The sequence below is a fragment of the Pleurodeles waltl genome, chromosome 2_2 (genome assembly GCF_031143425.1).
Source record: "Pleurodeles waltl isolate 20211129_DDA chromosome 2_2, aPleWal1.hap1.20221129, whole genome shotgun sequence".
NCBI lineage: Eukaryota > Metazoa > Chordata > Amphibia > Caudata > Salamandridae > Pleurodeles > Pleurodeles waltl.
Window position 1 is genome coordinate 1,198,300,996 of NC_090439.1, and position 15,067 is coordinate 1,198,316,062.

General features: G+C 46.0%; 1 protein-coding gene across 1 annotated transcript in view; it reads left to right on the forward strand.

Annotated features, from left to right (window-relative positions):
• Window positions 1-15,067, forward strand: part of LOC138279410 (collagen alpha-1(III) chain-like) — a 125,959-nt gene that overhangs the window by 40,703 nt on the left and 70,189 nt on the right. The gene's annotated exons all lie outside the window — the stretch shown is intronic.

A 15,067-nucleotide genomic window follows, 5' to 3' on the forward strand; every position in this document is an offset into this window, starting at 1 on the left:
AGGGCCAAAAAAGCGAAATGGGGGATAGAGCATTTTCAACAGCCACTTCGAGAATATGGAATTCTTTCACATTTAAAAGCAGAGATATTACCCTTTTGCTGCCTTTTTGTAAAAACTTGGTTATTCTCACTTTAGACTTCCGGAGTAGCAGCAGTTTATTATTACCGACTTGAGCGCTTTGATACCAATGGTCAAAATGCGCTCTATAAATTCCTAAATGCATACATACATAGCGCTACATACCCACCTTAGGTGTTTCTATCAGCACTGCAGTAACTGATACTCTACGCAAAGCCAAGAGGTCTTGCCTACGTGATGTCCTTTAGCCACGTTGTTCAGCAGTACGTGTGTGACACAAAAGTCACTAAATAAACCTGCGCTTAACACTTTGGTAGCTTAGCACTAAGAAGTCAGGCTTAACTATTTAAGCAGTATTCTAACAGTTATAAAATTAAAACACAAAACAAGAAAAATCCCAACCAAATTTAGAAAAGTAGAATACGTTTTAATAAATAAAATGAAACCAAAACAACAAAAAGTTGCTAAGTAGAAATGGAGATATTAATTTTGAAGGTGTGGATTAAAATAGTGCCAAAAAGCACGAAGCACCAACTGCAGTTATCAGGTCGAGTGAAACTTAGTCAAAGTCAAAAGTTAAGGCCGACCCTGCAATGGATTGACAGTCGGATCATAGGATCAGGTTGTTTTGGCAAATGTTCACTTTCAGACATAGGAGAGTTTTATAGGGAACAGTGGTCAACAGTGGGTTGTTGGCGTGGGCAAGCTGGATCTAAAGCATAGCTTCACAACAGAAGGTCGCTGATGAACAGGGTCCCGGTGCACTCGACTAAGGTGGGAAAGTCCAGAGAGGGTGAATTTAGAAGTCTGTGCCCAGAAGGGCATCAAAATCATGGGTTGTTGATCGGTAACAATCCCTATGAAGCCCTCAACGTTAGGATTTAGAAACCTGTCTGAAAGTCAGATCTCTTTCAGCAAGCTAAAGCCTACCAGTGATTCGGCGTCAATGCCTACAGCTTTAACAGCGATCCTGGTCTCTGGCAGTTCTCCAGGCAGAAGGTTGCCAAAAAGCCCAGCTTTTGCAGTGTGGTGAGGAGGAGTATACTCCCACACCAGCCAAGGGCCCAGAACCTGGGGGGCACCACTTGTGGGTTAGGACTCTCTCCAACAGAGATCAGCAGCAGGGTGTAGGACAGGTCCAGTTTGAACGGGTCAATTACAAGGAGAGAGGCCTCAGGAAGCTTACTGTGACCCTGTAGAGCAAACAGGATGTCAGCCAACTGACCCATGAAGATACCTGTGTTCAAGGTAAGCAGTTCCAGTGTTCCTGCTTCAGGTTTGTCAGACAGAAGGATAGTCCTTCATCCGATTCTCCACAGGTCAGGAAGGTACTGGGGGTGCCACATTTATACCCAATTCCAGCCTCTGCGAGGGGGAAACTCTTGACTACTCCCTAGCCACCAAGGTAAACGTCCTCAGAGGTAACCCTACCCATTTGGTAGAACTTCCTGTGTGTTTTACTGTAAGCTATCTCACAGTACACCTCCTTTCCTAAAATCAATATGACAGAAACATTCTTCCCCTTGTTAAAGTTCCCTGTGCCCACCCAGAGGTGTGGCTGTGGAAATGGTCTTACCCTCCCTTGTGGTCACTCCAATCCAGACCTGAGGTAGCTTCTCCTTCCACTGGGTTTGGAGCCAGGTTGGCTACAAAGACAAAAGACAGGCAGGGTTAGGCATGGCCTATATCTGCCAATGACAAGGTAGGCCTCCTTTGAAGCTTAGAAAGGGAATGGACACAGCCCCCAAGCCATCCTGCTCAAGGAAGAAAAACACCTCCCCACACCCAAGAGCTTTGACCACTGTATGGGAGCAATCTGCATCTCCCCACAAGGGGGCATTCAGCCGTCAGGTGACACTGGTAGAAATGCCTATTTGGTTCAGGCAAGAAAATTACAACTTTCTAAAAATAATTTCAGAACTAGTAATATAAATTCCAACTTGTCCATTAAGTTGGATTTTAAATTATTATTAAAATGAGTCCTTGAGCTCCTAAACTGGAAGTAAGCGCTATCAGCTGTTGTAGCGTAAGACAGTGTTTTCCTGTGAGAGAGCAACATTGCTTCAATAAACTATGATTATGAAGGTTTTTCACTGTTAGGACATGTAAAACATTAAATATACATGCCCTATGTTTTAAATACCATACAACCTGCCATATGGCAGGCCTTGGGCCTACCATAGGCGTGGTTTACAAGTATTAACATGCATTTGCAATGCAATAGGTCTTGCATTTACTTGAGTTGAAGCTACTGGCATTGTAAATGCATAATTTGACCTTTTTTGACACATAATTCCAGTGGCCCGGCATATAACTAAAGGTTTAGTAGGCCTACTGGAATATTTTTTAAACTAGGCGTTCAAAACACAAACTACTTCCAGGTGCAAAACATATTTACTTACCAGTTGGGACAGGAGACATTGACGGCGGACGATAAATAAATAATTGTACTCCAAGAATGCGTGCTTACTGGATCACTGTCCCTTTACTGCAGTCTGGGGAGTCGAACAAAGCGACCACAATTTTTTACACGCTTGAGCAGAGCTACCTCAAGTGATATTAATGATCCTCAGTCAGTCTTTAACTGGAATATTAGTTATACAATATTGACCATTGTGCAGAATAATAGACTGTAAGCTCTCCTCAAGGTTAGTTTTATAAATACTCGCACACACAGCTCAGGTTTCACAGACTCAAAGGTGTTTAGTTTATCTAGTCAGGTTTCTACTTTGTATTCGGAGTTTGTATCACATTATAAAAATAAAACTAGAATGCAAAGCTGAAACCAACTAAATGAGCGAATCACATGAATATGTGGCCTGCAAAGAACGAATACTAAGCAGATCAGAGAGCATATAATGTAAAAATGTCAAAATAACTCTGGCGATTAATGTTCTTTTTGAAGAGAGAACGTACTTTTGTCTGGTGGAAGCTTGGACTCATTATATTATAAGGTAGAGCAGAGGGTTAATGCGCCTGCTGCAAAGAATGTGTGCTAGCCAAATCACAAAGTGCATGTAATGAAAAGATGTCAAACTAACTCTGGTGATTTATGTTCTTTCTGGAGAGAGAACGTACTTTTGTCTAGTGGAAGTTTGAAGTCATTATTAGGTAGCGCACATGGTTAATGCGCCTGCTTCAAAGAATTTGAACTAAGCAGATCAGAGTTTAAATAATGTAAAAACGATACCGCCGATCGAGTTCGCGCTCTGAGTGCCATGGCAGTTACGAAGCGTAGACAAAAAATAAAAGTAGTCCGCCCACGCTGTATATCGGCCATCATGCAACTATACCTGTAACAGGGTCGGTGTCCAAGGCGGTAATCAAACTGCCCCAAGGCGGAACAAACGTAAAGCATTTACCAATAACATCAAGTGATTTTTGAAAGGCACGAAGGAATGAAAGTGACGGGCGGATTTAAAAGCCCACAAGACTTACAACAGGGGAGGTCGCACCTTCTGAGGGTTGCTTGAACTTTCCTGGCCTACGTCATCAGTGGTTTGAAGCTATTGCAGGAGTCTGATGAAATGTCTGCGGTGCCACGTGTCTAACACAGGTCACAAGAACCAGACCCATTCAGATTTTCAGAGTACCCGCTCAGATAATGTTTCATAGAGAGAAAGTCATTGCGCCATTTACAAGGTGTGAGAAAGTAGCCTCTTTCTAACCTTGTTAACCCCACTTTGGGCCTGGTTGTGAGTGTATGTCAGGGTGTTTTCACTGTCTCACTGGGATCCTGCCAGCCAGGGCCCAGTGCTCATAGTGAAAACCCTATGTTTTCAGTATATTTGTTATGTGTCACTGGGACCCTGCTAGTCAGGACCCCAGTGCTCATAAGTTTGTGACCTATAGGTATGTGTTCCCTGTGTGATGCCTAACTGTCTCAATGAGGCTCTGCTAACCAGAACCTCAGTGGTTATGCTCTCTCTTTACAAATTGTCACTAACAGGCTAGTGACCAATTTTACCAATTTACATTGGCTTACTGGAACACCCTTATAATTCCCTAGTATATGGTACTGAGGTACCCAGGGTATTGGGGTTCCAGGAGATCCCTATGGGCTGCAGCATTTCTTTTGCCACCCATAGGGAGCTCTGACAATTCTTACACAGGCCTGCCACTGCAGCCTGAGTGAAATAACGTCCACGTTATTTCACAGCCATTTTACACTGCACTTAAGTAACTTATAAGTCACCTATTTGTCTAACCTTTACCTGGTAAAGGTTAGGTGCAAAGTTACTTAGTGTGAGGGCACCCTGGCACTAGCCAAGGTGCCCCCACATTGTTCAGGGCCAAATCCCCGGACTTTGTGAGTGCAGGGACACCATTACACGCGTGCACTACATATAGGTCACTACCTATATGTAGCTTCACAATGGTAACTCCGAATATGGCCATGTAATATGTCTATGATCATGGAATTGCCCCCTCTATACCATCCTGGCATAGTTGGCACAATCCCATGATCCCAGTGGTCTGTAGCAGAGACCCTGGTACTGCCAAACTGCCTTTCCCGGGGTTTCACTGCAGCTGCTGCTGCTGCCAACCCCTCAGACAGGCATCTGCCCTCCTGGGGTCCAGCCAGGCCTGGCCCAGGATGGCAGAACAAAGGACTTCCTCTGAGAGAGGGTGTTACACCCTCTCCCTTTGGAAAATGGTGTGAAGGCAGGGGAGGAGTAGCCTCCCCCAGCCTCTGGAAATGCTTTCTTGGGCACAGATGTGCCCAATTCTGCATAAGCTAGTTCACACCGGTTCAGGGGACCCCTTAGCCCTGCTCTGGCACGAAACTGGACAAAGGAAAGGGGAGTGACCACTCCCCTGACCTGCACCTCCCCTGGGATGTGTCCAGAGCTCCTCCAGTGTGCTCCAGACCTCTGCCATCTTGGAAACAGAGGTGCTGCTGGCACACTGGACTGCTCTGAGTGGCCAGTGCCACCAGGTGACGTCAGAGACTCCTTGTGATAGGCTCCTTCAGGTGTTGCTAGCCTATCCTCTCTCCTAGGTAGCCAAACCCTCTTTTCTGGCTATTTAGGGTCTCTGTCTCTTGGGATTCCTTAGATAACGAATGCAAGAGCTCATCCGAGTTCCTCTGCATCTCTCTCTTCACCTTCTGCCAAGGAATCGACTGCTGACCGCGCTGGAAGCCTGCAAACCTGCAACATAGTAGCAAAGACGACTACTGCAACTCTGTAACGCTGATCCTGCCGCCTTCTCGACTGTTTTCCTGGTGGTGCATGCTGTGGGGGTAGTCTGCCTCCTCTCTGCACTAGAAGCTCCGAAGAAATCTCCCGTGGGTCGACGGAATCTTCCCCCTGCAACCGCAGGCACCAAAAAGCTGCATTACCGGTCCCTTGGGTCTCCTCTCAGCACGACGAGCGAGGTCCCTCGAATCCAGCAACTCTGTCCAAGTGGCCCCCACAGTCCAGTGACTCTTCAGTCCAAGTTTGGTGGAGGTAAGTCCTTGCCTCACCTCGCTAGACTGCATTGCTGGGAACCGCGACTTTTGCAGCTACTCCGGCCTCCGTGCACTTCCGGCGGAAATCCTTTGTGCACAGTCCAGCCTGGGTCCACGGCACTCTAACCTGCATTGCACGACCTCCTAAGTTGTTCTCCGGCGACGTGGGACTTCTTTGTGCGACTTTGGGTGAGCACTGTTTCACGCATCCTCGTAGTGCCTGTTTCTGGCACTTCTCCAGGTGCTACCTGCTGGTAAGAGGGCTCCTTGTCTTGCTCGATGTCCCCTCTACGTCCTGGTCCAAGTTGCGACCTCCTGGTCCCTCCTGGGCTACAGCAGCATCCAAAAACGCTAACTGCACGATTTGCAGCTAGCAAGGCTTGTTGGCGTTCTTTCGGCGGGAAAACACTTCTGCACGACTCTACAAGGCGAGAGGGATCCGTCCTCCAAAGGAGAAGTCTCTAGCCCTTTGCGTTCCTGCAGAAACCGCAGCTTCTTCTGTCCAGTAGAAGCTTCTTTGCACCCGCAGCTGGCATTTCCTGGGCATCTGCCCATCTCCGACTTGCTTGTGACTTTTGGACTTGGTCCCCTTGTTCCACAGGTACCCTAGATTGGAAATCCACAGTTGTTGCATTGCTGGTTTGTGTCTTTCCTGCATTATTCCTCTAACACGACTTCTTTGTCCTTAGGGGAACTTTAGTGCACTTTGCACTCACTTTTCAGGGTCTTGGGGAGGGTTATTTTTCTAACTCTCACTATTTTCTAATAGTCCCAGCGACCCTCTACAAGGTCACATAGGTTTGGGGTCCATTCGTGGTTCGCATTCCTCTTTTGGAGTATATGGTTTGTGTTGCCCCTATCCCTATGTTTCCCCATTTGCATCCTATTGTAACTATACATTGTTTGCACTGTTTTCTAAGACTACACTGCATATTTTTGCTATTGTGTATATATATCTTGTGTATATTTCCTATCCTCTCACTGAGGGTACACTCTGAGATACTTTGGCATATTGTCATAAAAATAAAGTACCTTTATTTTTAGTATAACTGTGTATTGTGTTTTCTTATGATATTGTGCATATGACACTAAGTGGTACTGTAGTAGCTTCACACGTCACCTAGTTCAGCCTAAGCTGCTCTGCTAAGCTACCATTATCTATCAGCCTAAGCTGCTAGACACCCTATACACTAATAAGGGATAACTGGGCCTGGTGCACGGTGCAAGTACCCCTAGGTACTCACTACAAGCCAGTCCAGCCTCCTACATTGGTTGTGCAGCGGTGGGATAAGTGCTTTGAGACTACTTACCACTCTTGTCATTGTACTTTTCATAAGAGAAAAATATACAAAACAAGGTCAGTGTATATACACATAGCCGAAAAGTTTTGCATTTCCTCTTTTCACTCTTTTCTAAGTGCTGAAAAGTACTTCTAACTTTCTAAAAAGTTCTAAAAAGTTTAAAAAGTTTTTTTTCTCTGTCTTTCTAAAAGCTCTGACAAACTTTTTTCTCTTTTTCTATCACTTTAACTCTCTCTAAAAATGTCTGGCACAGGCCAAAATGTTGATCTGTCCAAACTTGCATATGATCACCTTAGCTGGAAAGGAGCAAGGAGTCTCTGCATAGAGAGAGGTTTGAGTGTAGGGAAGAATCCTTCCTTGGAATTGTTACTTAACATGCTTAGAGAACAAGATAAGGCAAGAAGTGCCCCATCTGTTGAAAAAGTAGCTAATGGTTCACAATCTGATCCAGGGACTCCCCCAGGAAAAGATTCAGGAAAGAAACTTCCTAGCCTGCCCATTACTAGACAGTCTAGCATAGATGGTAATGATGATGAGCCACACCATACAAATAGTGTTGTCTCACATCATAGCAAAAGCATTTATTCACACCACAGTGGTACTGATGTTTCTGTTAGCCAAGCTGTTAGGGTGCCCTCTGTAAGGGACAGGTCTCCTTCTGTCCATTCTCACCATACTTCTGTTTCAAGGCATGTCCCTCCCACCCACCCTGATGACAGATTGTTAGAAAGGGAGCTCAATAGATTGAGAGTGGAACAAACCAGACTGAAGCTCAAGAAGCAACAGCTGGATTTGGATAGACAGACTTTAGAAGTAGAGAAGGAGAGACAGAAACTGGGTTTAGAAACCCATGGTGGCAGCAGCAGTATTCCCCATAGTCATCCTGCAAAAGAGCATGATTCCAGGAATCTGCACAAGATAGTTCCCCCTTATAAGGAGGGGGATGAAATTAACAAGTGGTTTGCTGCACTTGAGAGGGCCTGTGCTGTACAGGATGTCCCTCAAAGGCAGTGGGCTGCTATCCTATGGCTATCATTTAGTGGAAAAGGTAGGGATAGGCTCCTTACTGTAAAAGAAAATGAAGCTAATGATTACAAAGTTCTTAAGAATGCACTCCTGGATGGTTATGGCTTAACCACTGAACAATACAGGATAAAGTTCACAGAGACCAAAAAGGAGTCTTCACAAGACTGGGTTGATTTCATTGACCATTCAGTGAAGGCCTTGGAGGGGTGGTTACATGGCAGTAAAGTTACTGATTATGAAAGCCTGTATAACACAATCCTGAGAGATCATATACTTAATAATTGTGTGTCTGATTTGTTGCACCAGTACCTGGTAGACTCTGATCTGACCTCTCCCCAAGAATTGGGAAAGAAGGCAGACAAATGGGTCAGAACAAGGGTGAACAGAAAAGTTCATACAGGGGGTGACAAAGATGGCAATAAGAAGAAAGATGGTGAAAAATCTCAAGATAAGCATGGGGATAAGGGTAAAACCAAAGATCCCACTTCAAATCTTAAACACTCTTCAGAGGGTGGGGATAAAACTAATTCTTCCTCTTCTTCTCAACCTGCACACATTAAAAAGCCTTGGTGCTTTGTGTGTAAAAACAGAGGTCATAGGCCAGGGGATAAGTCCTGTCCAGGTAAACCCCCTGAGCCTACCACCACTAATACATCAAGCTCTAGTACCCCTGGCAGTAGTGGTACTAGTGGTGGGACTGCTGGCAACAGTCAAGCAAAGGGTGTAGTTGGGTTCACTTATGGGTCCATCATAGAAACTGGGGTAGTCAGTCCCAAGACAGTTTCTGTCACACCTAGTGGCATTGGCCATGCCACACTGGCTGCTTGTCCCCTTACAATGGATAAGTACAGGCAGACAGTCTCAATAAATGGTGTCGAGGCCCAGGCCTACAGAGACACAGGTGCCAGTATCACTTTGGTGACTGAAAACCTAGTGGCTCCTGAACAACACATCATTGGACAACAGTATAAAATTATTGATGTCCATAACTCCACTAAGTTTCTTCCCTTAGCTATAATTCAGTTTAGTTGGAGTGGAGTTACTGGTCCTAAGCAGGTGGTGGTATCACCTAGCTTACCTGTAGACTGTCTCTTAGGTAATGACCTAGAGGCCTCAGGTTGGGCTGATGTAGAGTTTTATGCCCATGCAGCCATGCTGGGCATCCCAGAGGAATTGTTCCCTCTCATTTCTACTGAAATGAAAAAGCAAAGGAGAGAAGGCCTGAAAACTCAGGATCCCTCTCCATCAACAGGTAAAAAGGGTATCACAGTATCCCCTAACCACCCTGCCATTCAGGATACCATTCCTGTGGTGGGAGAAACCTCTCCTGGGGTGGCACCTGTTCCAAGGGAATCATCAGTTGGCAAAACTGTACTCCCTGAGGTAGAAGTACCTCTCTGTGGGATAACTAACATTGGTGACAAAAAGAGCACCATTTTAGATAACATGGAGCATCCCTTCAACCCTCCCAGAGAAACTTTAGTGCAGAAACTCTGCACTGCCTCACAACACTTAGGACAGCATCCCTGCCCTAGTGTGGAGCTCATAGGACAGCATCCCTGCCCTGCTCCTACCCAAGAGAAACAGCATCCCTGTTCTCTCTTCCAGCCATATGGACAAAGTTTTTGCCCAGCTATGGCTTTTCTGAGACAGCATCCCTGTCTGGCATTTCCATCACTACAAATAGGTTCAGTGGACAATTCCCACTGCTCTAAACTAAAACTTACTGATAGAAACTCTGAAAATACATCTTCACATTGTTGCTTAGCTAAAAAACTTCAAACAGGATGGTTTACATCCCCACAGGGAAGTAACCATATACTGGATGATAAAGGGAGTAACCAGTCTATTGCAGAGCTACTCTCTACTTATCACCACTTAGACAATAAAGTCTCAACTGGCCAAGGTTAGCCTTATTGTCCTTCGTTTGGGGGGGGGGGGGTTGTGTGAGAAAGTAGCCTCTTTCTAACCTTGTTACCCCCACTTTGGGCCTGGTTGTGAGTGTATGTAAGGGTGTTTTCACTGTCTCACTGGTATCCTGCCTGCCAGGGACCAGTGCTCATAGTGAAAACCCTATGTTTTCAGTATGTTTGTTATGTGTCACTGGGACCCTGCTAGTCAGGACCCCAGTGCTCATAAGTTTGTGACCTATAGGTATGTGTTCCCTGTGTGATGCCTAACTGTCTCACTGAGGCTCTGCTAACCAGAACCTCAGTGGTTATGCTCTCTCTTTACAAATTGTCACTAACAGGCTAGTGACCAATTTTACCAATTTACATTGGCTTACTGGAACACCCTTATAATTCCCTAGTATATGGTACTGAGGTACCCAGGGTATTGGGGTTCCAGGAGATCCCTATGGGCTGCAGCATTTCTTTTGCCACCCATAGGGAGCTCTGACAATTCTTACACAGGCCTGCCACTGCAGCCTGAGTGAAATAACGTCCACGTTATTTCACAGCCATTTTACACTGCACTTAAGTAACTTATAAGTCACCTATTTGTCTAACCTTTACCTGGTAAAGGTTAGGTGCAAAGTTACTTAGTGTGAGGGCACCCTGGCACTAGCCAAGGTGCCCCCACATTGTTCAGGGCCAAATCCCCGGACTTTGTGAGTGCGGGGACACCATTACACGCGTGCACTACATATAGGTCACTACCTATATGTAGCTTCACAATGGAAACTCCGAATATGGCCATGTAATATGTCTATGATCATGGAATTGCCCCCTCTATACCATCCTGGCATAGTTGGCACAATCCCATGATCCCAGTGGTCTGTAGCACAGACCCTGGTACTGCCAAACTGCCTTTCCCGGGGTTTCACTGCAGCTGCTGCTGCTGCCAACCCCTCAGACAGGTATCTGCCCTCCTGGGGTCCAGCCAGGCCTGGCCCAGGATGGCAGAACAAAGGACTTCCTCTGAGAGAGGGTGTTACACCCTCTCCCTTTGGAAAATGGTGTGAAGGCAGGGGAGGAGTAGGCTCCCCCAGCCTCTGGAAATGCTTTCTTGGGCACAGATGTGCCCAATTCTGCATAAGCTAGTTCACACCGGTTCAGGGGACCCCTTAGCTCTGCTCTGGCGCGGAACTGGACAAAGGAAAGGGGAGTGACCACTCCCCTGACCTGCACCTCCCCTGGGAGGTGTCCAGAGCTCCTCCAGTGTGCTCCAGACCTCTGCCATCTTGGAAACAGAGGTGCTGCTGGCACACTGGACTGCTCTGAGTGGCCAGTGCCACCAGGTGACGTCAGAGACTCCTTGTGAAAGGCTCCTTCAGGTGTTGCTAGCCTATCCTCTCTCCTAGGTAGCCAAACCCTCTTTTCTGGCTATTTAGGGTCTCTGTCTCTTGGGATTCCTTAGATAACGAATGCAAGAGCTCATCCGAGTTCCTCTGCATCTCTCTCTTCACCTTCTGCCAAGGAATCGACTGCTGACCGCGCTGGAAGCCTGCAAACCTGCAACATAGTAGCAAAGACGACTACTGCAACTCTGTAACGCTGATCCTGCCGCCTTCTCGACTGTTTTCCTGGTGGTGCATGCTGTGGGGGTAGTCTGCCTCCTCTCTGCACTAGAAGCTCCGAAGAAATCTCCCGTGGGTTGACGGAATCTTCCCCCTGCAACCGCAGGCACCAAAAAGCTGCATTACCGGTCCCTTGGGTCTCCTCTCAGCACGACGAGCGAGGTCCCTCGAATCCAGCAACTCTGTCCAAGTGGCCCCCACAGTCCAGTGACTCTTCAGTCCAAGTTTGGTGGAGGTAAGTCCTTGCCTCACCTCGCTAGACTGCATTGCTGGGAACCGTGACTTTTGCAGCTACTCCGGCCTCCGTGCACTTCCGGCAGAAATCCTTTGTGCACAGTCCAGCCTGGGTCCACGGCACTCTAACCTGCATTGCACGACCTCCTAAGTTGTTCTCCGGCGACGTGGGACTTCTTTGTGCGACTTCGGGTGAGTACCATTACACGCATCCTCATAGTGCCTGTTTCTGGCACTTCTCTGGGTGCTACCTGCTGCTAAGAGGGCTCCTTGTCTTGCTCGACGTCCCCTCTACCTCCTGGTCTAAGTTGCGACCTCCTGGTCCTTCCTGGGCTACAGCAGCATCCAAAAACGCTAACCGCACGATTTGCAGCTAGCAAGGCTTGTTGGCATTCTTTCGGCGGGAAAACACTTCTGCACGACTCTACAAGGCGAGACGGATCCGTCCTCCAAAGGGGAAGTCTCTAGCCCTTTGCGTTCCTGCAGAAACCTCAGCTTCTTCTGTCCAGTAGAAGCTTCTTTGCACCCGCAGCTGGCATTTCCTGGGCATCTGCCCATCTCCGACTTGCTTGTGACTTTTGGACTTGGTCCCGTTGTTCCACAGGTACCCTAGATTGGAAATCCACAGTTGTTGCATTGTTGGTTTATGTCTTTCCTGCATTATTCCTCTAACACGACTTCTTTGTCCTTAGGGGAACTTTAGTGCACTTTGCACTCACTTTTCAGGGTCTTGGGGAGGGCTATTTTTCTAACCCTAACTGTTTTCTTACAGTCCCAGCGACCCTCTACAAGGTCACATAGGTTTGGGGTCCATTCGTGGTTCGCATTCCACTTTTGGAGTATATGGTTTGTGTTGCCCCTATCCCTATGTTTCCCCATTGCATCCTACTGTAACTATACATTGTTTGCACTGTTTTCTAAGACTATACTGCATATTTTTGCTATTGTGTATATATATCTTGTGAATATTTCCTATCCTCTCACTGAGGGTACACTCTGAGATACTTTGGCATATTGTCATAAAAATAAAGTACCTTTATTTTTAGTATAACTGTGTATTGTGTTTTCTTATGATATTGTGCATATGACACTAAGTGGTACTGTAGTAGCTTCACATGTCACCTAGTTCAGCCTAAGCTGCTCTGCTAAGCTACCATTATCTATCAGCCTAAGCTGCTAGACACCCTATACACTAATAAGGGATAACTGGGCCTGGTGCACGGTGCAAGTACCCCTAGGTACTCACTACAAGCCAGTCCAGCCTCCTACATTGGTTGTGCAGCGGTGGGATAAGTGCTTTGAGACTACTTACCACTCTTGTCATTGTACTTTTCATAAGAGAAAAATATACAAAAGAAGGTCAGTGTATATACACATAGCCAAAAAGTTTTGCATTTCCTCTTTTCACTCTTTTCTAAGTGCTGAAAAGTACTTCTAACTTTCTAAAAAGTTCTAAAAAGTTTAAAAAGTTTAAAAAGTTTTTTTTCTCTGTCTTTCTAAAAGCTCTGACAAACTTTTTTCTCTTTTTCTATCACTTTAACTCTCTCTAAAAATGTCTGGCACAGGCCAAAATGTTGATCTGTCCAAACTTGCATATGATCACCTTAGCTGGAAAGGAGCAAGGAGTCTCTGCATAGAGAGAGGTTTGAGTGTAGGGAAGAATCCTTCCTTGGAATTGTTACTTAACATGCTTAGAGAACAAGATAAGGCAAGAAGTGCCCCATCTGTTGAAAAAGTAGCTAATGGTTCACAATCTGATCCAGGGACTCCCCCAGGAAAAGATTCAGGAAAGAAACTTCCTAGCCTGCCCATTACTAGACAGTCTAGCATAGTTGGTAATGATGTTGGGTCACACCATACAAATAGTGTTGTCTCACATCATAGCAAAAGCATTTATTCACACCACAGTGGTACTGATGTTTCTGTTAGCCAAGCTGTTAGGGTGCCCTCTGTAAGGGACAGGTCTCCTTCTGTCCATTCTCACCATACTTCTGTTTCAAGGCATGTCCCTCCCACCCATCCTGATGACAGATTGTTAGAAAGGGAGCTCAATAGATTGAGAGTGGAACAAACCAGACTGAAGCTCAAGAAGCAACAGCTGGATTTGGATAGACAGACTTTAGAAGTAGAGAAGGAGAGACAGAAACTGGGTTTAGAAACCCATGGTGGCAGCAGCAGTATTCCCCATAGTCATCCTGCAAAAGAGCATGATTCCAGGAATCTGCACAAGATAGTTCCCCCTTATAAGGAGGGGGATGACATTAACAAGTGGTTTGCTGCACTTGAGAGGGCCTGTGCTGTACAGGATGTCCCTCAAAGGCAGTGGGCTGCTATCCTATGGCTATCATTTAGTGGAAAAGGTAGGGATAGGCTCCTTACTGTAAAAGAAAATGAAGCTAATGATTACAAAGTTCTTAAGAATGCACTCCTGGATGGTTATGGCTTAACCACTGAACAATACAGGATAAAGTTCAGAGAGACCAAAAAGGAGTCTTCACAAGACTGGGTTGATTTCATTGACCATTCAGTGAAGGCCTTGGAGGGGTGGTTACATGGCAGTAAAGTTACTGATTATGAAAACCTGTATAACACAATCCTGAGAGATCATATACTTAATAATTGTGTGTCTGATTTGTTGCACCAGTACCTGGTAGACTCTGATCTGACCTCTCCCCAAGAATTGGGAAAGAAGGCAGACAAATGGGTCAGAACAAGGGTGAACAGAAAAGTTCATACAGGGGGTGACAAAGATGGCAATAAGAAGAAAGATGGTGAAAAATCTCAAGATAAGCATGGGGATAAGGGTAAAACCAAAGATCCCACTTCAAATCTTAAACACTCTTCAGAGGGTGGGGATAAAACTAATTCTTCCTCTTCTTCTCAACCTGCACACATTAAAAAGCCTTGGTGCTTTGTGTGTAAAAACAGAGGCCATAGGCCAGGGGATAAGTCCTGTCCAGGTAAACCCCCTGAGCCTACCACCACTAATACATCAAGCTCTAGTACCCCTGGCAGTAGTGGTACTAGTGGTGGGACTGCTGGCAACAGTCAAGCAAAGGGTGTAGTTGGGTTCACTTATGGGTCCATCATAGAAACTGGGGTAGTCAGTCCCAAGACAGTTTCTGTCACACCTAGTGGCATTGGCCATGCCACACTGGCTGCTTGTCCCCTTACAATGGATAAGTACAGGCAGACAGTCTCAATAAATGGTGTCGAGGCCCAGGCCTACAGAGACACAGGTGCCAGTATCACGTTGGTGACTGAAAACCTAGTGGCTCCTGAACAACACATCATTGGACAACAGTATAAAATTATTGATGTCCATAACTCCACTAAGTTTCTTCCCTTAGCTATAATTCAGTTTAGTTGGGGTGGAGTTACTGGTCCTAAGCAGATGGTGGTATCACCTAGCTTACCTGTAGACTGTCTCTTAGGTAATGACCTAGAGGCCTC